General features: G+C 40.2%; 1 long non-coding RNA gene and 1 pseudogene across 2 annotated transcripts; one reads left to right on the forward strand and one right to left on the reverse strand.

Moving 5' to 3' along the window:
- The first annotated feature begins 160 nt into the window (after positions 1 to 160).
- On the forward strand, positions 161 to 8,503 carry LOC122235424. 2 transcript variants are annotated; one of them, XR_006213497.1, is made up of 3 exons: positions 161 to 389; positions 1,758 to 1,847; positions 5,514 to 7,276. It is a non-coding gene; the product is annotated as an uncharacterized LOC122235424 (long non-coding RNA). The 2 variants fall into 2 exon arrangements; XR_006213498.1 differs by lacking the exons at positions 161 to 389; positions 1,758 to 1,847 and adding exons at positions 4,677 to 4,764; positions 7,288 to 8,503 and having other exon boundaries at positions 5,514 to 5,811.
- An 11,086-nt stretch (positions 8,504 to 19,589) lies between these two features.
- On the reverse strand, positions 19,590 to 22,833 carry LOC122235266 (annotated as a pseudogene).
- Between the last annotated feature and the right edge of the window lie 4,590 nt (positions 22,834 to 27,423).

Below are 27,423 nucleotides of genomic sequence, written 5' to 3' on the forward strand. Positions count from 1 at the left end.
CCCACCCGCGACTCCCGCGCGCGCCCCCCCTCCCTCCTCAGCCGCCGGGCAGGGGTTGAGCGAGGTGAGGCGCATTCGCGTGCGCGTCCGTGTCCCCATTCACGTGCGCGTTCACGTTGGAGGGCGAGGGGCGGGGGCGGGGGTCTCGTGGCTCCCGCAGCGCGCGCGGCGGCGCCGGGGGCCCACTGCGCAGGCGCCCCGCACCTCGCGGGCTGGGAATCTCCTGCCACCGGGACTTCGGTTCGCCAATCCCTGCACCCTGACTTGGGCCGGGATCGTTTCCACGTGTGCCTTTTGAGTCGAACTTGGCCGTGGCGCGGCCAGACGTTTCTCCTCACCCTGTCCAGCAGGTTGCATGAAACACGTGCACTTATTTTACCCGCGATAAGGTAAAGGGCATCATCACTGTCCATAACAAATGGTACCTCCTTACGTTTTAGGAGGGCCCAGGGTTGTCTAAATGACCCTCAGTATTCCTGGCAAAACAGTACCTAATCTTTGCTGAGTCATAGCATGCCGTTCTATTTCTTCAACGGGTTTGTCCACCTTAAAGGTCAAACAGCCAGTTCGTTTATCAGCAAAATGGGGTTATTTGGGAGTAGCAGAGGAATTGCGATTCGGGACACGCAAAGCGTGGCACACCTTGGACAAGTCTGGAGATCCGAGCAGGGGAACCTTCCTTTGTAGGAAAAAGAGGAAGTTGGGAGGGATTCCTGCGAAGGAAAAGTCCATTGCAGGAAAACGACAGTTCAGAGTGATGACAGTTTCTCAAGTGGCAGAGTTGTGGTATTTTCCTATTGGCTGAGCTTGTTGCTGGGGCAGGAGAAATTCCTCCTTCCTCCTGCTGGAGTAGGAAAGTAAACTTCTTCCTGCTGGGAATGCAAGGCACTGTTTGTCCTTGTTGGGGTCCACAATTGATTGCAGCGGTAGGGTGTGAAAGCTCCCCCTGCTGGCCTATGGACTCCCATTTTAATAAGGTTTCCTTGAGGCGCTTGGGTGGCAAGGTCAGTTAAGCCTCCAGCTGTGGATTCCCACTCAGGTCTTGATCTCAAGATGGTGAGACCGAGCCACAGTCTTGCTCTGCGCTGAGTGTAGAGACTGCTTACGATTCTCTCTCTCTCTCCCTCTGCCCTGCTCCCCCCCCCCACCGCACTCCCCCCCCACCTTCCAAAATGAGGTTTCCTTTATTCAGCGTGGCAGGTTCTTCACCTTGCCTGGCATGTTGGCACAGCCCATCACTTAACACTTTTCTTGAACCCCTACTGACATCTTTCCTCAGTTTCCTATCAGTAAACTTCTCTCCTACTTGTTTCAGCCCTTTGTACTTGGAGTCCTATTCACCCAACAGCTGCAGAACCACCCCAATTAGCCTTTTATTAAATGCCAACAGTCTCCACCCTCCACCCACTCCACCCTCCTCTCTCTTTCTCATTGAGAAGTACGGCTTGGGGTTTTGGAAAACATGCCTATGGAAATCCCTTCTCATTTTACAGTGGGATGTTTACAAGCCTTCTGGGATGGGCCTCCAACAAGGCCACTTGGTGCTCTGTCACCTCTTTGTGTGCTCAAGCTGTCCTCTTGGCCAGGAAGTGGCCCCTCGCAGCCCAATATGTAACAACCCCAAAGGCTTCCCCCACTTTTTCATTTTTTCTTACTGTTTCCCTGCTCTAACAGTAGCCTTATGGAGAAGGCCTCTGATGTCCCCCAACTTTTGCCATACTGCAACTTAGGCATCTCTGCCTCTCTCTTACCCACAGACCCTCTGCTGGCATCAAGCAAGCAGGATCTTGAAAACTCACTTTTCCAGCGAAAGAATCCCTGCATCAAAGGGAAACTGAATCTGAAATGTAAGTGCAAAGTACTGAGGAAACATACAGCCCCAGTTTTAAATAACAAGTTAGATCAGCTTCCCAGGGTCTGCTCTACTCCATTTATACCCAGAATAGCTCATACAAACGATCCTGTTCCCAGTGGCAACAGACACCTGTGATATCTAGAGCATAATATGACACAAATGTGTGGGTTGCATATGAAGAAAATGATAGAATGGAGACATAAAGAGAATGACTTCAACCAATAGAGATACTACTACTACTGACCATATTTTAAGGATAAATGGACGATGAAAGAACATTTGAAGGAATGTGACACCCCGTAATTAAAAACAAACTGGGAAAATAGATATTAGAAGGTTGTAGTCCTCAGTGTGTCTAATACACAAATACACCAGTGGTGTTGAACAACTAGAAAAAAATTCCATCACAATCAGGACTTAGGCAAATATACCTATTATCACCAATATTATTAAAGCTCGCTTTAGATGGTCGTTCCAGTGCAATTAGATTGTAAAGAGAAAAAAAAAAAGTATTGTTTTAGTAAAGAAGACAACATTTTCATTATTTCCAAGCGATGGGAATATATTCTTGGGAAAAGCCTAAGAAATGATATAAGAGTGAATTCCTTTAAGTGGTAGAATGAAATACTAATATTGAAAATACCAAAGCTTTCATGTATGCCAGCAATAATCATATAGAAAATATAATGGGGAAATGATGGCATTCATAGTAGCAGTTATCAGCCACCACACAATAAATAAAATACCAAGGGATCCTGAACAGCGTAGGTAAAGACATTGTAGTAGGAAATGATAGAACTTGGACTCAGCTTTGAAAGATGATTTGAATGAATCAAGAGGAACTCTAGCAAAGCTGGGAGATTGGGCTGGTGTCTGCGGGAAGGGGTGGCCCAACTCGGCCCCAGCCACATCACAAGTTCCTTCACTATTACCAGTACCTATCTCCTTGTCCTTGTCTCGGCAGAGGTGCTGCCTTCTAGTCTAGTCCATAACTTGCACATCAGAGTGTGCCTATGCAGTAGGCTTCTGTTGGAGGCATATTTTTTTGGAAGGGAGAGTAGAGCAACTTTATAGTATGGAGAGAGGTACAGGCTGGGTTCCTACTGGCAAAGTCATAGCACACTTCCGGATAAAGAGATCCACAGCTTACAGATTTAGTACAATTCGAGAATATTTTCAAATGTGTTTTTTTTAAGAATTTCATACAATGATTTTATTATTCACCTGTTAGAGAATAGGGCAAGATAGCTTTGATTTTTTTCTATGGAAGAATAAAAATCCTTTTCGAGAGACTGCATTCTAGTATCTGGTGTACCCATAGTTAACTATTTTTCTAATGATAAACATGGTCATTTCACAAACTATTTTAACAGTAGACTGTTACAGTAACAACTGTAATATGTGAATGCCTGCCTGTATCTCCTCCCACATTGTCCTTGGCCTTGGCGAGGAAATTTGCTATGTCCAATGGAACAATAGCAAGTGTGAAGCAAGCAGAGAATTGAAAACTGCTTGCACACCGGAGTTTGCCCTCTCTTGCTGCTCTTGACACAAGATAACAAGAAGCATGAGTTAGGTGGGTGATGAGAGACCCGGGGCCCATGCATCCCCTTCACCATAGCTGACAGTGAACCAGTTGCCAGAAATGTGGGTGGGTGAAGCCGTCATAGACCATCTAGCCCCCAGCAGAGCCTTCTAGCAGACAGGGCACTGACCACAGATGCATAAACACACCTTCTGAGAACAGCAAAATGTCCACTCAGCTAAGCCCAGCTGAAATTGTCGAGCTGCGGAATTGTGACCAAAAGAATTGGTTGTTTACAGTCACTAGATTTTGGATGGTTTGTTGTGCAGCAGAAACTGGCTGGTACAACCAGTAACTGCCACCCATCAAAATACAACCAAAAACAAAAGAGAGGGAAAATAAGGTTCATAGTGGAAATTTAACCTCTGCTTGGAAAGGTTGACAGTGAACTTGCCCTGGAAAGGGATGAATTAAAACCTGATAGTTGTCGAGGACAGTCTGTATGCCAAGCCCTGTGTTGATCTCTGTATCCTATTTAACTAACAGCCCATTAAATCTTAAAGAGGAGGTTACTATTTGCAATTCTTAGAAGAGAAAGACTTAGAGTGCAGTTTGTATTTGAATTCAAGTCTTCGTGTCTCTACAGCCTATGCTCTCACAACATCACCATGTCTTATCAAAAGGATTATTTTTGCCAAGAGCTATGGTTTGTTGTGTCATTTTTTGATGATGTTCAGAGTTGACTTCTTATGTAAGGTGTTCATTTGCTAAGAGTCACTGGGTTCAAAGAAAGGTATTTTCCATTTCCCGCACAATATACGGAAAAGAACACCTGAGTGCCTACCTCACTCCCAGCAATCAAATGTGTCACCTTGACATGTTACTTGACAACTTGAAGTTCGATAACTTCTACACACAGAAAATGGAATTAAGTGATACAGAATAGAAGATATTCTATTTTGTCATCACTCTAGACATTGCTTTTGATTTATTGATGGTCTGATTGTTTTTACACACTTAATATTTATCTACTAACAAACCTGAACAATGAGTATCAAAATTCCCCTTCAACAGATTAAGAAACAGGCTGAGATGGGTTTCAGTAAGACAGTAAGTGAGGGAGCCAAGGTTCACACCTTGGTCTGTCTGACTCTAGAGGTAATCCCCTTCCTTTCACTGTGACAAATTTCACGTGTGTTGAGAGTTGCTGAGATGCACAGTACGTGCCATTCCTGTGGTACAGACTTACTCTTCTCTCCTTTTTTTTTTCCTGCCAGGAAGACCTAGGCACCCAGGAGAACATAGCTTCTCTGTAATGTTCTAACACTGGAGGGATCTGTTCTGAGACCAACAGTCCGATACATATTTCTGCCTTTTTTCTCAGGTAGGAAGGAGCAGGCAGATGGGAAAGTGACAGCAACACAAGAAGCATCGTTGTGGAAAGTCGAGCACCTTACTTAGTGAGATGATAGATTACAATTCTAAGAGAGATGGGCTCTCCAGACCCGCTGTTTCCTGGGATAGAGAATGTTACAGACATTCCCAGAGCCTTTTAGTACCCACAGCTGGAACCAGCTTTCAGGAGAGTGACCACAATATACCTGAAAAGATTGCAAGATGTATTAAAGGGAGAGGAGCATGATTCAGTTGATTAAGTGTCTGACGCTTGGTTTTGGCTCGAGTGACGATCTTACGGTTTCAAGAGTTTGAGTCTGAGTCCTGCTCTGTGATGGCAGCATGAAGCTTTCTTAAGAATCTCTCTCTCCCTCTATCTCTGCCCCTCCCCTACTCGCGCTGTCTCTGTCTTTCTCAAAATAAATAAGTAAACTTAAAAAAAAAAAAAGATGTACTAAAGTAAATCGTTTCAGTGATTTTAGTAGTAGTCAATGAGAGAACATACAGTGTTTTAGAAATCAAATGACCTAGAATTTTAAATCTGGCTCTCTCGAGTAGTTATGCAGCCTTTAGCAAAGGACTATTTCTGACTATGTTATTTCTCGTCTGGGAAGTGGGGATTACAAAAGTACCTACTTTACCAACCTCACATTGCCTGGAAAGATATTCCTGACCATGTGTGCTCACCCTCCCTTTACACTGGGGTTAAATTATCTCCCTCTTTTTCTTCCTTTCCAGGCTCCCTTGACGTTAATTCTGTCATCACTCTAATCAAGGAGCTCTGTAATGATTGGCCTGTGTGTTTGTAAGAAATTTCAAGACTGGGAGCCAGCCTGAAGCATACCTGTTGCCCCTGAGTCAGCACAGTGCCTGGAACTTGGTGTCCAGGAGGGATTCAAAATACATTGTTTGAGCGAGAGAGTGTTCCAGAAGCTACGTGGATCAAAGGCCAGTTATTACTGTACCTGTTAACTCTTTATCGGTGATAGGAAGTGAAAGATGGGTGAACATAGGTATCTCCACATGCAGAGGTTGGGTGAGTTGTGTCTTTCAAATCACTCCCCATGTGTTCCCAGAGTCTTTGCTTCTTTGTGTATCTTGGATGCTCTGTTTTTCCCTCAAATACAGAATTGGCTTCATATGGTGTCTGTGCTCGAAAATTCAGTAAAATCTCCCAAATACAAAGTGATCTGAGCAAAAAATACCTCTCAAATTTTTCCCTTTGATCCATGAGTGTATCACAGGGTAAATACAGGACTTTTACTTCTGTGTTCTGTGAGTAATGGCACAGATGGGCAACCAAGGGCGTGAACACAAAGATGAATGGATGTCAAATCCAGGTGAGTCCTTCCGTTCTCTCCAAGAGGCAGCACTCCTTTATTTCTCCTGCTTCTTTGGTCACTACCTCTAGTTCCCTGACTGCTCTGTCTCTCCTTTTCACTGACATTGTCCCTGTGCATTCTTCTCATTCAGCACCTAAACCCTTTCTAGTGTTCCTCTGTCACATGTCAGAGTGGAATGCTAAATCCTCAGGAAGGAACTGTAAGCACCCTCCACCCTTATTGTACATTGCTAAGTGCATTCATCTCCCCCCCGCCACCCCATATTCCTGATCCCCTTTACCTTGGCCTGAATTGCCTCTTAGTTACACTTATCACCTAAAACACTGTGTTATTTACTTGTTTATTATGTTGATTGCTTATTTCTCTCTCCTCCCCCCCACCATAGCTCCTGCTTGACTAGAACCTCTTGATCTTAGGAATCTTTGTCTCTTGCCCACTGGGCAAGAGCAGCTCAGAACATTGCTGAGCACACATTGTAGTCGTCCGGACCCTATCTGTTGGTATACTGGACCTATCTGTCTCCCTTGCTACATTGTGACACCCTTGAAGGCACGGGCCATGTTTCATTGTTCTTTGTCAGTCCACCATCCAGAACAATTTCTGATACAAGTGGAAAGGCATCGCTGAATATTTGTTGAATTAATTAGTTAGTTGATCCTTTGAAAGTGACACTGGTAGGGCAAACATTCTGTTTCCAAACTGCAGTTATTCTAGTAGGTGCCATTGGTGTCAGCACCATGTATGGATCAGCTGCCATGCTAACTAGGCTAGTCAGCTGGGAGATGTCTGCTGGCTAGAAGTCTGCCTCATTTTTTGTGGATCCCTCATAGGGCTAGCACCGTTCTTCCTGCACAGCAGGATGTAGAGTGGTGTTTCCAGATCTTTGTCATTCATCACTGGATGGCTTTATCTGTGCAGGATGTGTACCATAATTTACATAATATGTTTCAAAATAAAACTGTATCTTTGGGAATAAAAGATAATTATATAATTAAACAGACAAAATGAAGGCAATGAACTGATGTAGTTGAAATAAATGTTGAGGTTCATGTTAAGTAATAGTGTACATAATGATGGCCACTGCACTAGGCTCTTCATTGATCTTTCATTTGATCCTACAAAAAAATGCTTCAAAGGAAATATCCTCATTCCTATTTCTCTTTCTTCAGGGAAGATATTGAGATCAAGGACATAGTGGAAATTGCCCAGGATCTGAAAGCTAATGGTAGCTACATGAGGTGGAAACTTGGGGCTCATTGATGATAACACCCCAGAAAGTCTGCAGTGGAGGCCGACCCTGCTTAACTTGCCCCCAGCAGTCCTGTTTGTTCCCCTTCCATTTTCTGCTGTTTCACCTCCACCATTTCATCCACCATTTCATCGTGTCTGCCAGCATTTCAGAAGCTCTCTTCCCAGGATTCTGTCCCCTGCTTCTTTGGCACAGTGTTGGTATATTCAACACTGGTTCTGGTTGTGGCAGATGAAAGTTGACTGTTTTGCGTCCTTCTGAAGGAACAGAGTAATTGTGATTTATAACTCTTTCATGACTTTTGATGATTGTGGATCCTGAGGAAGGTCCTCGGCTGCAGAGCTGGTTTCTTTGTGCAAGAACCCTATTCTTAAAACAAACAAACAAACAAACAAACAAACAAAAACCCTATTTTTGGCAGGACGCCCTTCTCTTCCACAAAGGTATCAGACCTGCCCAGGAGGAAAGATAGTTTCCTTATCAATGACACTGAGCACCCACAGGCCCGGACACCACTAGACCAGTTCCCTCAGAGGCAAAACAGGTTTCTCAGGGTCACCGAGCTGTTCCACAAATTTCATAGGCTCCTTAGATAAAGATAACAAGGCACATGCAAATGATGTTTGGCATCAATTTGGGAAAAGGAAAACAGCTGCATCCCTTCTTTCAGAGTAAAAGCTTTGAGTACCCCCAGTAAAATCAGCCTGTGTGGAAAGATGCACCGTTAGTGAGCACTGTGGTAGAGTAGCTATGACCAGGGGTTCTGAGCCAAGCACTTTCTCTGAAATTTGATATTGTTAAGAAAACAGCATTTCCTTTTCTTTTTTTCCATCTTCCTTTGGGTTACTTACTTCAAGGCAAGTTCAAAAATTATTGCTTTTGTTCTTTTTCCCAAAGTACAATATTGTATCTCCTAGTAGAGGACACCAATTAGACTCTTAGCTTCTGAAGTTCACTTTAACTTTGATCAAATAGCTTTTTCTACCAGCCTACATCTCAAAGGAAGTATCCTGGATTTGTTGCTTTGGATGAACTTTCTGATGTCTATAATTCTTAAAATCCTCATAAAGGAATCCTACTTGGTTTTTTGTTTCTTTGTTTCTTAGCTACTATAACAGAAGACCCAATAAAAGCTCTTCGAGGGCCTACCATGTTTCAGGTCTTTTGCTTATCTTGCTGATAATTGTCATACAATTCCTATGACATAAGTACCGTTACTCCAATTTCACAATTGAGGATATTGAGGCCCAGAAAGATAGATACGTTGGCCCTGACACGTGAGTAGAGTGGCAGAGCTGACATTAGGACTGCAGTCACAATCCATTGACTGCATTGGTCAGCGTATCCTGACATTTAAAAAAAAATGGAAAAAAAATTTTGTGTTTGTGAAAGTCATCGTTAATGAAAACATTCTCTACTATTGTGATATTATCACTCTATTTTACTTTTAGAGTTTTGCTCTTGCAAGTAATACTTTTCCTTTACATGAAATACTAAGTTTATAACATTACAGTTGGGGGTGGCAGATATGGAAAGGCGTAGACATGACTAAGTCCTGGGAATTGTTGCTGTAAGCTATATTGTGTGATGAAAAGTATGCTATGTGCTATGTAGAGGCACATGGACAGATGGACCAGATTTCTATTCCCCCAACACATCCCACCTTCTAGAAGGGTTTGCATGGCACCTGATACTCAAAAGCCACACATATGGTACTGATACAGAAAACATCTACTGCACTACATCCAGACTGGAAGTGGGTGTTTTTGCTGTCAATGTTTCTGTGTGAAATAGATGAATTCAACAAACCTTCAATGCCTACCATGTTTCATGTAGTGTGCTTCATACAAGATATGCAAAGAAGAAATAAAACATGGTTCCAGCACTTAAGTACATTGTAGGATAAAAAACAAAAAGTGGAATGTAATTTGTGAATTAGAAGTCACCACAGGGTACATTTGCAGTGCGGAACAGGAAAAGAGGAAGAGGAGACAAAGAATTGGACTGAGAAAGAATAAAGGCAATAGGAGCAGGAGTCCGATCAGGGGAACTGAGTCCTTGTGACTGTGAACATGCATGCCTGTAGCTGAAAATTGCAGTCTTTGGGGACTCACAGACTTGATTCCATGTTCCTGAATGTACATAATTTTCACCAAAACAATAATCACATTACCAGTCTTATATTTATTGATTAATTTCTTCAGTTAAATTTCTTGATATGTGTGTTTTTTGTGTATAGATCAGTTTGCATTTGCAAAGCCTAGGGGAATTGCAGAACTTCTCCGACCGAGAGGACGTTTCAGAAACTGAGAGATTATTAGAAAGGCCGACACTGATTATAAGGCCGGGAGGTCATACACTAGTACTAGAAGCTATTGAGCATAGGGAACTGGGATGAAAGTCAGAAAATCCGTATGTCCCACACACTGTGGAAGGCTCTGGGATTAGAGGGATCATTCAAGCTGATCCAGCTGTCTTAGTACAGAAAATCATGCAGGCAGATCTTAACCCCAGGGATCTGTAAAGATTTGTCAACATTGTTTATCAAGGAAGTGTTTTACACACACACACACACACATGCACACACACACACACACACACACACCTAACAAATTAGAATTCTGGAACTCAGCTGGGATCACAGAGTGCTGGAGCCAGTCTGTCTGACTCTAAAGCCTCAAAGAATGTCTATGACATGAGACCCTTTTTCATAATAATCTATTTGAAATTAATTCAGAGCCACTACCTGCAATTCCCCTGGCTGTGCATGTCTGTTGTTGCCCCATAAGAGATCCTTGGAACTTAATGTTCTGCCTTATCTGAAGGGCAGGGGCTGAATGGGCAGCTCTAGCGTGCAAGTCCTTCACACCGAGTATGGCACACATCTTACCAGGAAATGTCCTCATTGTTACTGTCACACTTCAAGCTGTCTGTTCTTGCCTCTAAATTGCAATTAGTCTTCACTACACAAGAATTAGAATTCTCTGCACTGTGACTCTGGCTGTGCTTATTTTAATTTGCACCTTAGAGCTACATGCGGTTATGGCTGGGTGAGAAATTATTTCTCATTCTCTCCAGAAAGTTGGATGATAGAGAATTACCTTAACCACAACAGATTCAATACACTAATAACTTAAGTGCCTGATACCAGTTTTCTATTGCTGCATAACAAGTTGCCACAACTTTAGCATCTTAAATCAACCCATGTGTATTATTTCACAGTTCCTATAGGTCAGACATGTGTAGATCCAGCGAGTTCTCTGCTTAGGGTCACACAAGGCTGAAATCAAGGTGTCAGCTGGGCTGGGATCTTACCTGAAGGCTCTGGAGAGGAAGCTCTTTCCAAGCTCATCCAGGTGGTTGTAGGAATTCAGCTCCTGTGGTGCAGGATGTAGTTGGGGCTGCTCTCAGATTCTAGAGGCTGCCTGTATTTCTCCTCATGTGGTTCTCTCCATCTTCAAGCAAGCAATAGTGTGTCAAATCCTTGTGCTTCAGATCTCTCTTGCTTCCCTTCTGCTGCTGGCCACAGAAAAGTGTGTGCCTTTAAGGAGCTCCTGTGATTAGATTAGGCTCTTTTGGATAATCTCTCTTTAAGGTCAGTTGTTTAATAACCTTCATTGTAACTGGAAAATCCCTCTAGCCATGTAACCGAACACAAATATGTACAAGATAACTCGTCTTATTCATGGTACCTGGGATTATGATGGGAAATCTTGGGAGACCATTCTTAGAATTCTACCTACCACAACCTTTAATAACCATGAGGTAATTACTTATGAAGGCCTTTTTTGTGACCCTGATGATCTGAGTCTTGTGAACATACTGCCCACTCTTTACTGAGTTACATCATGTCATCATGTAGTTGTACTTCAACAAGTGGCTTGTACCTTCCAAAGTGTAATAATCAGAGTCTTCCAGATGAACCGATTCAATAGGATTACTTATATATTTATACTTATACCTATATCTATATCATCTATATCTATCTGTCTATCTGTCGAGAGAGAGAGAGAGAGAGAGAGAGAGAGAGAGAGAGAGAGAGATTTGTTATAAGAATTTGGCTCACAAGATTATGAGGCTGGGAAGACCCAACACGTTTGTGGGCACGGTGGAGAGCTAGGAGAGCAGGAGTAGTTCCAGTCCAAGTCAAAATTCCTGAGACCCAGGACAGGCAGTGATGTGAGTTGCAGTCCAAAAGCTGCTGGGATCAGGTGTCATGAATTCTGATCTTCAGTTTGAGTCTAGAAGCAGGACAAGACCAATGTCCCACTTCAAGCAGTCAGGCAGGAGGGGTTCCCTCCTGCTTGAGGGAAAGTCAGCCTTTTTGTTCCATGTAGGCCTTAAGCTGATTGGATACAGGACACCCGCATTAGAGAAGGCAATTTTTTTTTTTTTACTGTTTTACTCAGTATACCTATTCAAATATTACCCTCATTTATAAATGCCCTGCCAGACACACTCAGAATAGTGTTTGACCTAATATCTGGCCACCCTCTGGGTGAGTCATGTTGACATATAAATTTATACATAACACGAAGCCTCTTGACACAGTCCATCGATTAACATTTCTTTTTAAATTTCCTTTGTATCTTAGTTAAATACTCTACTTCCATGTTTCCTAACTATAAAATGCATCTGTTAATGATTTCACATTTAGTTGCATGTTAATTACCTTTAAGGTTATATGTATGAAAGGGAAAATTGATCCATGAGCAGTTTACATTCTTGACTGCAAAGGGGAAATTTGCATCATGCTGCATGCAAATTTAATAATACCTTATATTTATGACATGTTTACCATATTTGGCAAATCCTTTTTGTAAGCTCCATAGGTGTTTTACCTCATTTGGTCAGCAAAATGCCACGACATATGTGTCATCAGTAGCCCCATTTTCATATGAAGAACCTGAACACAGACATTAAGTAATTTTTCTGTCATGACAGCTTGTAAGCGACAGCTTGTAAGTGATCGGAATCTATGGCTTCAGTACCGATATTCCTAACTAATTCATGTGACTATGTAATTTGTCATCCAAACTAGTTCATAATATTTATCGTCTGAGCCAGAATGAAAGAGAGTACTTTTATAAATTATACCTGCTCAATAAGCATAAAATAGCAAAGTCCTAGACATACCAGTACATTGCTCACTCGCTTAGTGAATATTCTTTCAGTTGCAAGTATCAGGGAATTCTCATGTAGATTGGCTAAATCAAAAAAGAAATCCATGATCTCATGGCATTTGTATGATATTCATCACTTTTCCACCCTCTGCTAGATTATTCCTGTCAGCATACAAACTGGTGTTATTTTCCTCTTAAAAACAAAAGACAACAAAACCCAAAACTAAACAATCAAAAAACCTTTTTACCTACTCCCTCCACCACCCGCAGGGCCTTTTATCCTCCTCTTGATAGCAAACCTCCCAGAGAGAGAGTTTTCTACACTCACTGCTTCCACTTTTCCCATTCTGTCTTAATCACACGTCAATCAGGCTTATACAACTTCTATGAAAAGGAAACTGTGTGGTCAAGATAGCAATGTCATCAGTATTTCTAAATCAAATGGCTATCCCACAGTCCTCTCCTCAGCTGACTTATCAATAATTTTGGACAGAGTTGATCGCTCACTCCTCCTGGAAGGACCTTCTTTCCTGGTGTACCATTCAGGGCCCTCCAGCGAAACAAAGCCAGCTTGACATATACCCACCTGGGTTCCAGGACGGTACTTTCCTGGTTGTTCTCTGACCTCCTCAATCTGCTTGGCTGGGTCTCCTCCTTTCCTGTGACCTCTTGACATTGACCTGCCTGGGAACTCAATCCTCGATCCCTGTCTCTTCTATGCCTATACTCATTCCCTTGGTGATCTCATCCAGTATTGTGACTTTATATGCCATCGATGCCCTTTTCTCTCTACAATTTACATCTCCAACTTAAATGCCAAAGTCTATATCCAACTGTCCACTTGGCGTGTCTTATAGACCTTTTGGTTTTAACCATGAAAAAACAAATTCTTTTTTCACCCCTCACTTCATCTCCTTTAGCTCTTTCTCATCTCAGTTACCATCAACATTATGCTTCTAGATGCTCACTTAAAGATATTGGGGTCAATTTTAGCATTAAGTCTACGCAGAAATCCTGTTGATTCCGTGTTCTAAATAGACTGAGAATGTGAACAAGTTTGCCACCTCCTCTGCTTCCACTTGACTCAAGGCCACTACAGTTTCTTGCCTGGATTATTGTAATAGCATCCTTACTGGTTTATCTTCCTATAACTTTGTCTCTGATGTATAGTCTAAATCACACCAACCAGAGGTATCCTTTTATTCTGAGATATTTCAGAATGTAATGAATATCCATGTAAACCAGTGTAGAAATATTTTTTTTTGCTTTGTTTTCTTTTTTTTTCAATTCAAATTTTTCTTTAAATTCTAGTTAGTTAACATACAGTGCAATATAGTTTTCAGGAGTAGAATTGCAAGTGATTCATCACTTAGTGCTCATCATACCAACAGCCCTCCTGAGTACCCATCAGCCATCTAGCCCACCCCACACCCACCTCCCTTTTAAAATCCAAGTCAGATCCTGCCACTGTTATGCAATTGTTCTCCATCTCACTGAGAGGAGCAAAAATTAAAGTATTTACATGGATTAGAAGTTTGTACATGATTTGACGTTGTGTTACTTGTGTAAAATCCAACTATACTCCCACAGGATCTCTCATGTCTACATTAGCTACAATAGTTACACTTTTACACAAAAGCTTTTTCACTGGCTGTTTTCTTTGCTTGAAGTGTCCTTCCTCCATGTATTTAATGGCTCATCCCATCATCTCCTCAAGTCTTTTCGCAAATATCACCTTCCAAGGTTGGCTTATCCTGACCGTTTTTAAAAAAAAAAAATCCAATTTCTCATCACTCCAGATCTTTCTTAACTTACTCTAATGTTTTTCATAGCTTTATCATTTTCCTACATGTAGTATATCTTAGTTATTTATTTTATTTATTGTTTGTACAATTATCCAAACATATAAATTCTATGAGGGCAAAGACATTTGTCTCTTTGTCTACAACAGCATTTTTAGGGCCAGTAGTAGTACCTGGAAGTTAGGTATTACTTATTAAATATTCGGTCCATTTGCCAAATAGACTGAAAATCAAAATAGGGTGGGTTCTAGACATGGAGGCCTCTGGCTCATCAGGCTTCAGATTCTTTCCCTCTATTTTCTCTGCCCTCCTCAGTGTCCCACCAGACTGGTCCCAAGATGTCTGTAGCAATTCCAGGCCTCATATCTAGGCATGGTGGTATTTAGGCAGAAAGGAAAAATCTCTTCCAGTGTCCCTTTTTTGTGAGACAGGAAGCTGTGACAAAATGCTTTCCAGAAGATATACACCCCCATCGTCCCCAGTATATGGGACTGAATTTGGTCACATGGCCAGTTCGAAACCAGTGATTATCAAAATATTAGATATGTTGTGACTGATTTAGATGAATACAACATCAAATGGATGTAGAGTCACCACAATGTCCCCCTGAAACACATCAGTGCACTGGTGTGATAGGATGTATGTGTGCGTGTGAGTGTTTGTGTACCTGCTTGGGAGATGCATTCTGGTACTCAGTTCTTGCAGAGTGAAAAGAAACAAATTAATGTAATTTAGGATCCAGAAGATGGGGCAAGAGTAGACATCTTGCATGAAAACTCTCTCTGTCAAGGCATGAAGCTAACATCATCCAGTATGTGCATCTCACACTGAGTAATACTTTAACAAGGAGGCCAGAAATAATGCCACTCACTTGGTAGAGACAATTTTTACACAGTGCTTAGATAGGCATTAAAAGTATTTCTTTTCAGGGGCGCCTGGGTCACTCAGTCGGTTGATAGTCCCACTTCAGCTCAGGTCATGATCTCATGGCTCATGAGTTCGAGCCCTGTGTCGGGCTCTGTGCTGACAGCTAAGAGCCTGGATCTTGCTTCAGATTCTGTCTCTCTCTGTCGTCTCTCTCTCTCTCTCTCTCTGCCCTCCCCCCACTCGCACTCTGACTCTCTCTCTCTCTCAAAAATAATAAATAAACATTTTTAAAAATTTTTTAAAAAAGCATTTCCTTTCATGGATGACCAACCACTCCTCCTGACTGACACATTCTTCATGTAGCCATATAAATACCTTTATTCAATTTTTGGTGTTTCTCTGAGCTGGGACCTTCCTAATCTATTTTTTAAATTTTTGGTTTCAATTTTGAAATACCATATACATACATACAAAAAAGTGCATAGAATATATATTCAGATATCGATGATGAACAATATAAAGTAAAAACCTATGTAATCACCACCCAAACCAATAAAATCATATATTATTATACCCCCAGAGTGCATGATGCTCCCCTCCCTCACTCCAGCTTTTTAACTCCTGAGCAAGATATCTACCATCCTGACAAATGTTCACTATCTCTTCCTTGCTGCTTATTGTAGCTTCACCATCTTTATAAACAATGCTAAAATATCTAGTTGAGTTCTTTCCAGCTTTATGGCATCACATCTCTGCTTTGAGTTTTTACTGTACAGTTAGCAAACCACCCTTTTTTAAGCTTGTTTTTAGAGACTCCTTAAATGTTTAAAGGTACTCCCTCTTCCCAGGTTAGAGAGAAATCCTCTTCCCAGGTAGGTACTTGGGGACCTACTATGTGCTTAGAAGCAAACTAGATGCCAGGGTAAACGTGAGGCCAACTGGTATTCTTTACCTTAAGTGATAGGATAGTCTGTTTGGAAGGTGGTGGTTAATTGATAGGGTACATTGTTAGGACTGAAGACAGCTCAGGATAGTAGTAAGAGCATGCGTATTGTGGTGAGATATCCTATGTGCCACTTCTTACTGGCTTTGTGTCTGGGGCAAGTCTCTACCTCTCTGAACCTGTGTATTTAATCCTTAAAGAGACAGAGATATTTAAAACCTGCTCCCAGGGTTGTCAAGTATGGTACTTTGGAGGCTGCCAATAAATGGTAGATCCTGTTACTGTAATACATTGTACTAGTCAGAAGGAAGGGTCAAAAATAATTCAGCTCTCCCTGAACAATGTAGAAGGCATATATACAAGTCTAGTGAGTTTAGTACATACTAGATGTTAACGTGAGGATTTCTTGACCCCCCAAGAACACACTTAGGCAGCTAAGTGGAGTGGTAAGAGGCTAGGCATTAAGATCAGAAGTGCTGGGATTAATAGTTCCAATCGTGATGAAAGCTACCTTTTACTGAGCTCTAAATGCCCCAGGAGCCCATAGAGTCTGACTGCTGGTGGGCACCTCAGTGACATGGTTAGATCTGAGTACTTGGAACCAGAAATGTTAGGTTAATGATGTACTTTTCAGACTTTTTTTTTTTTTTAAATCAAAAATAGTAGAGAGATTTAATTTTTATTGAGTATTCCCTAGGTCCAAAATACTGCTCAAAACATATTGTATGTATCATTTCATGTAATTGCAATTGGTCAATGATTATCCCTATTTACAGGTCAAAAACTTTGAATCAGAGATCAAGTAACATTTCTGTGATCATAGAGTTAATAAATGAAGGAGCCAGGCGTTTATCCCATCGGTATTCAGAACCCACATGCTTTTTGTGGGGGAGATACATTTTAGTTTGAAATAATTACAAACTTACAAAACATTGAAATAATAGGCCAGGAAACTCCTGTTTTTACTTGACCCAAATACCTCAATTGTTAATATTTTGCATATTTTTTATCTTTCACTATCTTTCTCACTCCCTGTCTTTCACTCTCTTTTTCCCCTCCTCTTTTTCTTCTCCTTGCACACACTACACAAAGATACACATACATACAAATTTTTCTAATCTCTTTGACAGTAAGCTATAGATACATTAAATATTTGGTATTCTAAATACTTTAGAACAAGGACATCCTTTTGCATAAACACACTACAATTATGAAAATCAACACATGAACATTGGTTATATATCTGTATTATACATCTCATTATAGACCTTATTCAAATATGACCAATTATCTCAATAATGCTATTTGTAGAAAATTTTATAAATTTTATGGTTTGTCCATTCTTCTCTCCAGTCTACTATCATGCATTTTATTTCATTGTTATTACACTTTATTCTTATTCCCTCTGGAATAAGTCCTCAAACTTATTGTCTCGCACAACCATAACAATTCTGAGAAGTATAAACCATTTACTAGAGTGCCCCTCAACTTGGGTTTACATGATTCTATGCTTATGATTAGATTCCACGTATGCGTTTCTGTCAGGAATACCACAAAGTGATACTATATCCTTCGCAGTGCATTATATAAGTTGGCACATAATATCCATTTATTCTGTAATTGGCAATATTAAATTTGATCTCTTGGCTAAGGTAGTATTCATCAGATTACTCTAATGTAAAGTTAATATTTTCCCATTGTTCACTTAAATATTTTGTGTGGAGATACTTGAAGGCTATGGTAATATTGTGTTCTATGACCCATTGACGATTCTTGACTGAATCCATTAATATATGATGGTGTAAAAGGTGTGTGTTTCCAACTCCAGTATTTCCCCCCCATTTTACTGGTGAGGATTCTTCTGCAACGAAGAGCTGTTCTCTCTCCGTCATTTATTAATTATTCATGTCTTCATATGTTTCAGTATTGGTTCATGGATATATATTTTATTCAGTGTATAATAACCCATTACAATCATGATTTATTTTGATGCTCGAATTTCCCCAGATTTGGCCAGTGAAAGCCCCTTGATTCCTGCTCCTGTGTCTTCTTGATATGTGTCTATTTTTCTTTGAAACCGTTTTTGGTGCAGCGAGATGTTCCTGCCTCTTTTTGTACTTCTGCTGTGCCAGCCCTGGAATCAGCCATTTTTCCGAGGAGACCAGGTTTCTTTTAGTATAGAATGGTATTTAGAATTGAGCCTGCACTTTGAACCACCATTTTCTACTGGAACTATAACTTGACAATTCCCTACATTTACCTTAACTTCAGTTACCCAATATGTAGAATTGGCATAAAAAATAGGAATTTCTTAATGGGTATGTGGCAAGGTTTAGACATAGTAAAGAAAGCATTTAGTACTGTGCTTGGCACATGGGTAATGTTTCATTTATTTATTACGTTATTTTTAAGTTTATTTATTTATTTTGAGAGAGACAGACAGACAGACAGAGACAGAGCATGAGCAGGGGAGGGGAAGAGAGAGATGGAGAGAGAGAGAGAATCCCAAGCAGGCTCCGCACCATCAGCACAGAGCCCAATGTGGGGCTGAAACTTATGAACTGTGGGATCATGACCTGAGCGAACCAAAGAGTTGGATGCTCATCTGACTGAGCCACCCAGGAGCCCCACATGGGTAATGTTTTAAAATGGGACATGTTGAGCATCACAATGAATAATAATAATAATGGATTATAAACCAATGAATAAAATAAGAATCTATAAGTATATTTGAAAATAAGCGGTAGCTGATATTATCATTATTTTTTTAATTATTATTATCAAATACTCTGGATGTTGATAAGATCCACCTCTGGCAAAAAACCTCAGGATTCCAGTATTTGTCTTGTGAAATCCAGGCCAGATCAAGCATTGCAGAGCCTGCAAGAATAGAAACATGAAGAATATTCCAGAAGGATGCCTCAGGACTTGATGACTGAGGCTTCAGTATTAGAGACAAACAACATGAAATGAAGAACATCAACCACTCCTAGAACCTGATACTAGAACCCAGTACTTTCCTTGTCATGGTCCTAACAGCACCGTGTTATAAGCAGACAGGTATTTGTCTGCCCGTTCATTCACCTGTGGCCTCATAGAAGTAACTTGTTTATGACTTATCCTTGACCCCTAAATCAGTGCCTATCAGTATAGGAGACATCCAAGAAGTGTGTGCTGAATAAATGAATAAATAAATGAATGAATGAATGTGTTGAGCAGTTTCTAATAGCTCGTCATGATAACTAACAAGAGGAGGAGATAAAGGCTGACCTATTCCATACTGGTCTGAGCCTAGAAGCCTGAAGCCTTAGTTGTATTGCCTCTTTGGATGATAGGCGTTCCCAGAAAGATAACCCTCCCCAGTTTCCATGTTTCCCAGAGTTCAAGTGGAAGCCCCATATGCACCAAACTGTGTATCCTAGACTGGTTCAAGGGACAGATAATTAATTCATTAAATATTTATGGGTGGTCATTTACTATAGGTCTTTCAGGGTTTGGGGGTACAGCTGAGAGCACAATAGTCAGATCCCCTGCTTTCATCAATATTTGGTTCTAGGGGGAGAGACAATGAACAAAGGGACTCATAAAATTTAGAATGGTGGAGAAATTAAAGCTTGATTAACAAATAGAGAATCATCCAGCATGTGTGTGTACAGAAGAAAGAGTGAATGTGGAGGTGAGAACTTGCTGGTTTCAGGGAACTTGGAGTAGTTTGTAATGGCTGGAAGTAGAGTAGGATACAGGCTGAGGGTTCAGGAAGGAAATTAGAAAGTAGAATCCACAAGAAAATATCACTTAACTTCTCTGGGCCTAGTGGTTTTGACAAGAAAAGAGGGTTTTAAACATCTGAGAAAATGTGTGACAAATGTGTAAAGCTCCAATCTAAAATCATTAATGTTCTTTTCTGTTTTTAAACAATAATGACAATAATTATAGCTGGTAGTTTTGAGTGTTGCTATTTGTTAGGCACTGTGCTAGTTGTTTTACATATTTATTTATTCCTCTATGAGGAACAGTAGTGGGGATTTTCATACTTTACAATGTTGGATAGCAGTAGATGGCAGGTATTAGGATTAAATCCTGTCTAATTTCAAAGAGCTTGTTCTTTTGTTTGAGCATTCTTTTTTCTATTTTCTTTATATCTATATATCTATATATCTATATATCTATATATCTATATATCTATATCTATATCTATATCTATATCTATATCTATATCTATATAAGTTTATTTAATTTGAGAAAGACAGAGACAGCACATGCCAGTGAGGGGCAGCGAGAGAGGGAGAGAGATACCCAAGCAGGCTCCATGATGTCAGCTTAGAACCTGATGTGGGGCTTGAACTTATGAAATGTGAGATCTCGACCTGAGCTGAAACCGAGAATTGGACGCTCAACCAACTGAGCCACCCAGGCGCCCTTTTCTATTTTCTAAAAGTGGCACTCAGGCAAGAGGTGGAAACCAAGAACAATTGAGTGGTACACAAAATGGCTATTAGGAAGATTAAATGACACAGCATTTACAGAATGCTTAGTAAAAGGGAAATCAGTTACATGTATTATTTATATTTCATTCTTAATTTTAAACTTTTATAATTTTTATTTCATGGAGTTAAATTTTTTATCCCTCATGATTTTATTTATAATAATTTCTGTTAAGTCTAGAGAAGTTAAATTATGCTTAATGAAATATATGGTATATTTTGGGACAAAAATTTAAATGTCTAAGATGGTGGTATTTACAGAACGTTATAGGGTGAAGACCTCGGATGATGTCATGTACCATTCCCATTAATAAAGAGAAGTCCTTCCTGAACCCATCTTCCTCAATGTGGAAACCCTTGAGAGGTGCTGATTGTGCACTAGTGAGAATACCAGGTATAAATGGATATGTGTGTTTGTGATGGTGGTTTTAGTATATGAACATGAATTCTTAGATTCTCCTCCCTTCTAAAGGTACAAAAGGTGGAGCTTAATCCCCTCCCTCTTGACTGTGAGATGGACTTAGTGACTTGCTTCTAAGAAATAAAATGAAGTGGAAGTGATGGTGTGCAACTTTAGGGATTGAGTCCTTCCTCACTTGGATCTGAAGGAAGCTGAGGGAAGCCAACTGCCATGTCATGAGGATACCCACCAGCCCTGTGGAGAGGCTCACCTGGTATGGAACTGAGGCCTCCTGCCAACAGCCCTGTGAGGTAGTCATGTTGTAAGTGGACCATCCAGCCCCACTCAAGTCCTCAGATGACCACCGGTCTGACTGACTTCTTGAAAGAAACCTCATGAGGCACACTGAGCCAGAACTGCCAGCTGAGCCATTCCTAGATATTTGATCTGCAGAAACTGTGTAAGATAGTAAATGCTCAAAAGATAATAAGCTTCTACATTTTGGGGGTAATTTTCTACACAGCATAGATAACTACTATACTGTGTGTTCATGGATGAATAAGAGAACAGTGTGAAGTACCCTTTCTAGACTTGATACTATTCACCTGGTGAAAGTCTGTTATCTTGACGCAAGAGCTATGGCCACATTGCAGTAAGTCGCTATTGATAAAATCATTTCTATCTTCCTGCCAGTTGCTGCTTTTTATGTCACAAGCATGTCAGGGTCTGTCCTACCGCTTAGCATAATTGCCTAGAATGTCTGTGATGAAGTTTGAGTTCAGTTTCAGTGAGATAGTTGGTAAGAGAAGGCTGTTAGTCTGGCTGTGGAGAAGCCCCAAAGAGTGATGTCTGCACAATACACTGTCTGGGCTTTGATTGGTTCTTTGTCCTAAAGAGTCAGAAACTATTTTATCAGAATATTTAGAACTCATAGACAATTGGCAGACTTGGGGGCCAAACTATACAAACCATATTCATATTAGACTAATGTATAAATAAGAAAGCTTCTCTAAATTTACTATGTGCAGAGTAGAATTCTGGTGCTCTCATCCAGAGTTCCTCCTTTCTCTGAATGATAGCTTGGAGGCCATATTAGCAAATCAGAAGGTGGTTCAGTTAAGCTTGCAATTGAACCAAAAGTGGTGAGTCTTGAGGTACTGTAAGTCTTGATAGATAAACTGATACTACCTTGCCACATGTTGACTTAAGTAGTTTAACTCTCTGGGGGTATCTTATTACCAAGTCTTTAGGAGGTATCTCACTGTTGTCTTCACACATTACTGGTGTTGACCTTCCTTTCATAGTCTTCTTTAGGTTGTGGTAGGTTGGCAAGGTTATCTTCAGGAAATCCAGCTGTGGTATCTGGGGCTGTGGTTGCTCAGTCTGCACCCCGTGAAGGCAATCTGCACCACAGATCACTGTATTCTCAAGGATGACCTCAAATGTATTCAGGTTGCAACAAGTCCCAATGATGCAACCGCTTCTCAATATTACCTTTCTGCCCACACTGGCTTTTGATTCAATAACATTATTGTCTTCCATTTTCATGGCTTGGGAATAACAGCCAATTTCAAACACATTATTAGTGTCAATGATCATAGATATTTTAGTTCCAGATCTTCAGCATTAGGGGTGATATTATCAGGTCGAGCATTTATGATAAGCACCTACCTGTTCTTCTATTAGGTAACCCTCACCAATACCTATTGGCCTGGCTTCTGCAATAATTTGTGCTTTAGAGTGGATCACTGTCCTAGGTCCTATAGTTACATCACCCACATTTCACTTTCTACACACACAACTGCTCCAAGAGCAAACTTCACTGTCCTTGCATCCTTCTCCACCATAGTTTGGCCCCTGTCTCTCATGGAATTAATTTCTGAACATATTTACCATAGCATATAATGCATGTTTTGTATTTTCAGTAGTGATATAAAATTTCCTTTACATTGAGTTTGACTAAAAGATGATAGAATATAAATGAATGTATTAAGAAATACTAACATGAGGGGTGCCTGGGTGGCTCAGTCGGTTCGGTGTCTGACTTCCGCTCAGGTCATGATTTCACGGTTTGTGAATTCGAGCCCTGTCTCAGTGTCTGTGCTGACAGCTCAGAGCCTGGATCCTGCTTTGTATTCTGTGTCTCCTTCTCTCTCTGCTCCTCCCCCACTTGTGTTCTGTCTCTCTCTGTCTCTCAAAAATAAATAAATGTAAAAATTAAAAGAAAGAAATACTAACATGGGCTTTGAATATATCTTTTAAGTCCTGGAGTTATATCACATGAATGATTGGGGTGTTGTTGAAAACATTGTTCTAAGTCAGGCTTTATAATGAGAAGTTTACTAGATAGCAGGTGGGGCTGCTAACAAATTCTTTTGTTAGAGATTCTCCCAGAAAGCCTCACAGTACCCTAGAAGTTTGCTTGAAAAGAAATCATGCCTCCAAAAATATCATCCACTATATTAAGTCCCTATTACAAGTGCACATTTTCCCTATCTGTGTTGTCTATAAAATATTAATTTATTATAACATCAAATAGTTCTGCCCACCATATTTCCATAGGTGTTCTGGACCCTGGGTATGCAAAGATGAATGAAACATTGTTTGTCATAATCTTGGATTTCACAACTTTGTGTTGGAAGAAGATAAATAAAAACAAACTTGTGTGGAATTTAAGAAACAAAACAGACGAGAGGGACTCCTGGGTGGCTCCATCGGTTAAGTGTCTGACTTCAGCTCAGGTCGTGATCTCAGTTTGTGAGTTTGAGCCCGTGTCAGGCTCTGTGCTGACAGCTTAGAGCTTGGAGCCTGCTTTGGATTTTGTCTCACCCTCTCTCTCTCCCTGCCCCTTCCTTGTTTGCACTCTGTCTCACTCTCTCAAAAATAAATAAATATTAAAAAATTTTTAAAAAGAAACAAAACAGGGGCGCCTGGGTGGCTCAGTCGGTTAAGCGTCCGACTTCAGCTCAGGTCACGATCTCGCGGTCCGTGGTTCGAGCCCCGTGATGGCTCAGAGCCTGGAGCCTGGTTCCGATTCTGTGTCTCCCTCTCTCTCTGCCCCTCCCCCGTTCATGCTCTGTCTCTCTCTGTCTCAAAAATAAATAAAACGTTAAAAAAATTAAAAAAAAAAAAAAGAAACAAAACAGATGAACACACGGAAAGGGAAAAAAAGAGAGGGAAACAAACCATAAGAGACTTTAACAATAGAGAACAAATGGAGGATTGACGGAGCGAGGTGAGTGGGGAATGGGCTAGATGTGTGATGGGCATTAAGGAGGGCACTTGTTATGATGAGCACTGGGTGTTATATGTATGTGATGAATCACTAAATTCTACTCCCTAAACCAATATTACACTATATGTTAATTAACTAGAATATAAATAAAAATTTGAAAACAAAAACAAAACACAAACTGTAGACTCTGAAATGCAAATGAGTATAGACTATAGTGGGAATACTAAGGAGGGGCACAGGGGAAGTGAACCAAAGAAATGGACAGAGCAGGAGTATCCCAAAATGTAGAATGGGAGCCAGAGAGCTGTCTGTTCCTTGCTAAGGTTGAAGTATTCACTTGTAAGTGACTATTACATTCATCTTTGAATTCACTTTCTTGATTCTGTCAGTATAAACCTGAGTAAAATATATCTTTACACTTTGAAATAAAATAATGTAATTATCAGACGCATATTCGTTCAACAGGTTCTACAGCAAAAAAGTAAAAACTACTTAAGGAGTTATGTTAAAAACTAATCATTTTGTATATAGACACACCACATCTTCTTTATTCATTCATCTAGCAATAGACACTTGGACTTCTCCCACAATTTGGCTATTGTAAATAACGCTGCAATATACATAGGAGTGCATGTATCCTTCTGAATTAGTGTTTTTGTATTTTTTGGGTAAATACACAGTAGTGCAGTTACTGAATAGTAGGGTAGTTCTATTTTTAACTTTTTAAGGAAACTCCATACTGTTTTGCACAGTGGCTGTACAAGTTTTCATTTCAACCAACAGTTCAGGAGGGTTCCTTATTCTCCACATCCTCACCAACACTTATTTTTTGTGCTTTTGAGTTTAGCCATTCTGACAATAGTGAGATGATACTACATTGTAGTTTTTTAAGTTCCAGTATAATTAGCATACAGTTTTATATTAATTGCAGGTGTACAATATAGTGATTCAACAATTCCATACATCACCCAGTGCTTATTACAAGTACTCTACTTGCTTCTTATCACCTATTTCACCCATTTCCCCATCCATCTTCCCTCTAATAGCCATAATTATCTATAATTAAGAGTCTGTTTCTCTATTTCTCCCTTTTTTTTTCCTTTTGCTCATTTGTTTCTTAAATTCCACATATGAGTGAAGTTATATGGTATTTGTCTTTCTCTGACTTATTTCACTTAGCATTATACTCTCTAGCTCCATACATATCATTGCAAATGGCAAGATTTCATTCTTTTTTAAATTTTTTTTTCAACGTTTTTTTATTTATTTTTGGGACAGAGAGAGACAGAGCATGAACGGGGGAGGGGCAGAGAGAGAGGGAGACACAGAATCGGAAACAGGCTCCAGGCTCCGAGCCATTCAGCCCAGAGCCTGACGCGGGGCTCGAACTCACGGACCGCGAGATCGTGACCTGGCTGAAGTCGGACGCTTAACCGACTGCGCCAACCAGGCGCCCTCATTCTTTTTTATATCTGAGTGACATATATATATGTGTGTGTGTGTATATATATATATATATATATATATATATATATATTCATACATATACCGCTTCTTTATCCATTCACCTCTCGATGGACATTTCCCTTGCTTCCGTAAGATGGCTTTTATAAATAATGCTGCAATAAACACCTATGTTTATTTACATTTTTTGTGTAAACACAGTAGTGCAATTACTGGATTGTAGGACAGCTTTATTTTTTAAATTTTCAATGAACCTCCATACTGTTTTCCACTGTGGCTGCACCAGTTTGGATTCCCACCAATAGTGCAAGAAGTTTCCTTTTTTTAAAAAAAAAATTTTTTTTTAACGTTTATTTATTTTTGAGACAGAGAGAGACAGAGCATGAACGGGGGAGGGTCAGAGAGAGGGAGACACAGAATCTGAAACAGGCTCCAGGCTCTGAGCTGTCAGCACAGAGCCCGACGCGGGGCTCGAACTCACGGACCGCGAGATCATGACCTGAGCCGAAGTCGGCCGCTTAACCGACTGAGCCACCCAGGCGCCCCTGTTTTTCTTTTTCAAGAATTGCTTTGGCTATTCAGGGTCTTGTAGTTCCATACAAATTTTAAGGCTGTTGTAGTTCTGTGAAAAACGTTGTTGGTAGTTTGATAGAGAGTGCATTAAACCTATAGATAGTGTTGGGTAGTCTGGACATTTTAACAATATTTGTACTTCAAATCCATAAGCATGGAAAGTCTTTCCATTTATTTGTGTAGTCTTGAATTTCTTTCATCACTGTTTTATAGTGAAATTGCAATCATAAATGGGATTGTTTCCTTAATTTCCCATTCTGCTGCTTCATTATGAGTGTATAGAAATGCCAGAGATTTCTGTACATTGACTTTGTATCCTGCAACCCTACTGAATTCATTTACCAGTTCTAGTAGTTTTTTGGTGGAGTCTTTTGTGTTTCCTATATAGAGTATCATGTCATCTGCAAACAGTGAAAATTTTACTACTTTCCTACCAATTTGGGTGCCTTTTATTTATTTTTGTTGTCTAATTGCAGTGGCTAAAACTTCCAGTACTATGTTGAATAAAAATGGTGAGATTGGACATCCTTGTCTTATTCCTGACCTTAGTGGAAAAATTTTCCAGTCTTCCCCATTGAGTATTATGTTAGCTGTGGGTTTTTCATATACAACCTTTATTATGTTTTGTTATGTTCCCTCTAAACCTATTTTGTTGAGGGTTTATTTTTTTACCATGAATGAATGTTGTACTTTGTCAAATGCTTTTTCTTCATCTATTGAAATGGTCATTTGGTTCTTATCCTTTCTTTTATTAGTATGTTATAGCACGTTGATTGATTCATGAATATTGAACCTATTGATCCGCCCTGGAAACCCAGGAATAAATGGCACTTGATTGTGGTTAACGATTTTTTTAAAGGTCTTGTTGGATTCAGTTTGCTAGTATTTTGTTGAGAAACTTTGCATGTATGTTCATCAGGCATATTGGCTTGTAGTTCTCTTTTTTAGTGATGTCTTTATCGGGTTTTGATATCAGGGTAATGCTGGTCTCATAGAATGAATTTGGAAGTTTTCCTTGCTTTTCTATTTTTGTAATAGTTTGAGAAGAATAGATATTAGGTCTTCTTTAAATGTTTGGCAGAATTCACCTGTGAAACAATATGCCCCTGGACTTTTGTTTGTTGGGAGTTTCTTTGATTACTGATCAAATTTCTTTGCTATTTAT

The sequence above is a fragment of the Panthera tigris genome, chromosome X (assembly GCF_018350195.1).
Source record: "Panthera tigris isolate Pti1 chromosome X, P.tigris_Pti1_mat1.1, whole genome shotgun sequence".
Classification (NCBI taxonomy): Eukaryota; Metazoa; Chordata; class Mammalia; order Carnivora; family Felidae; genus Panthera; species Panthera tigris.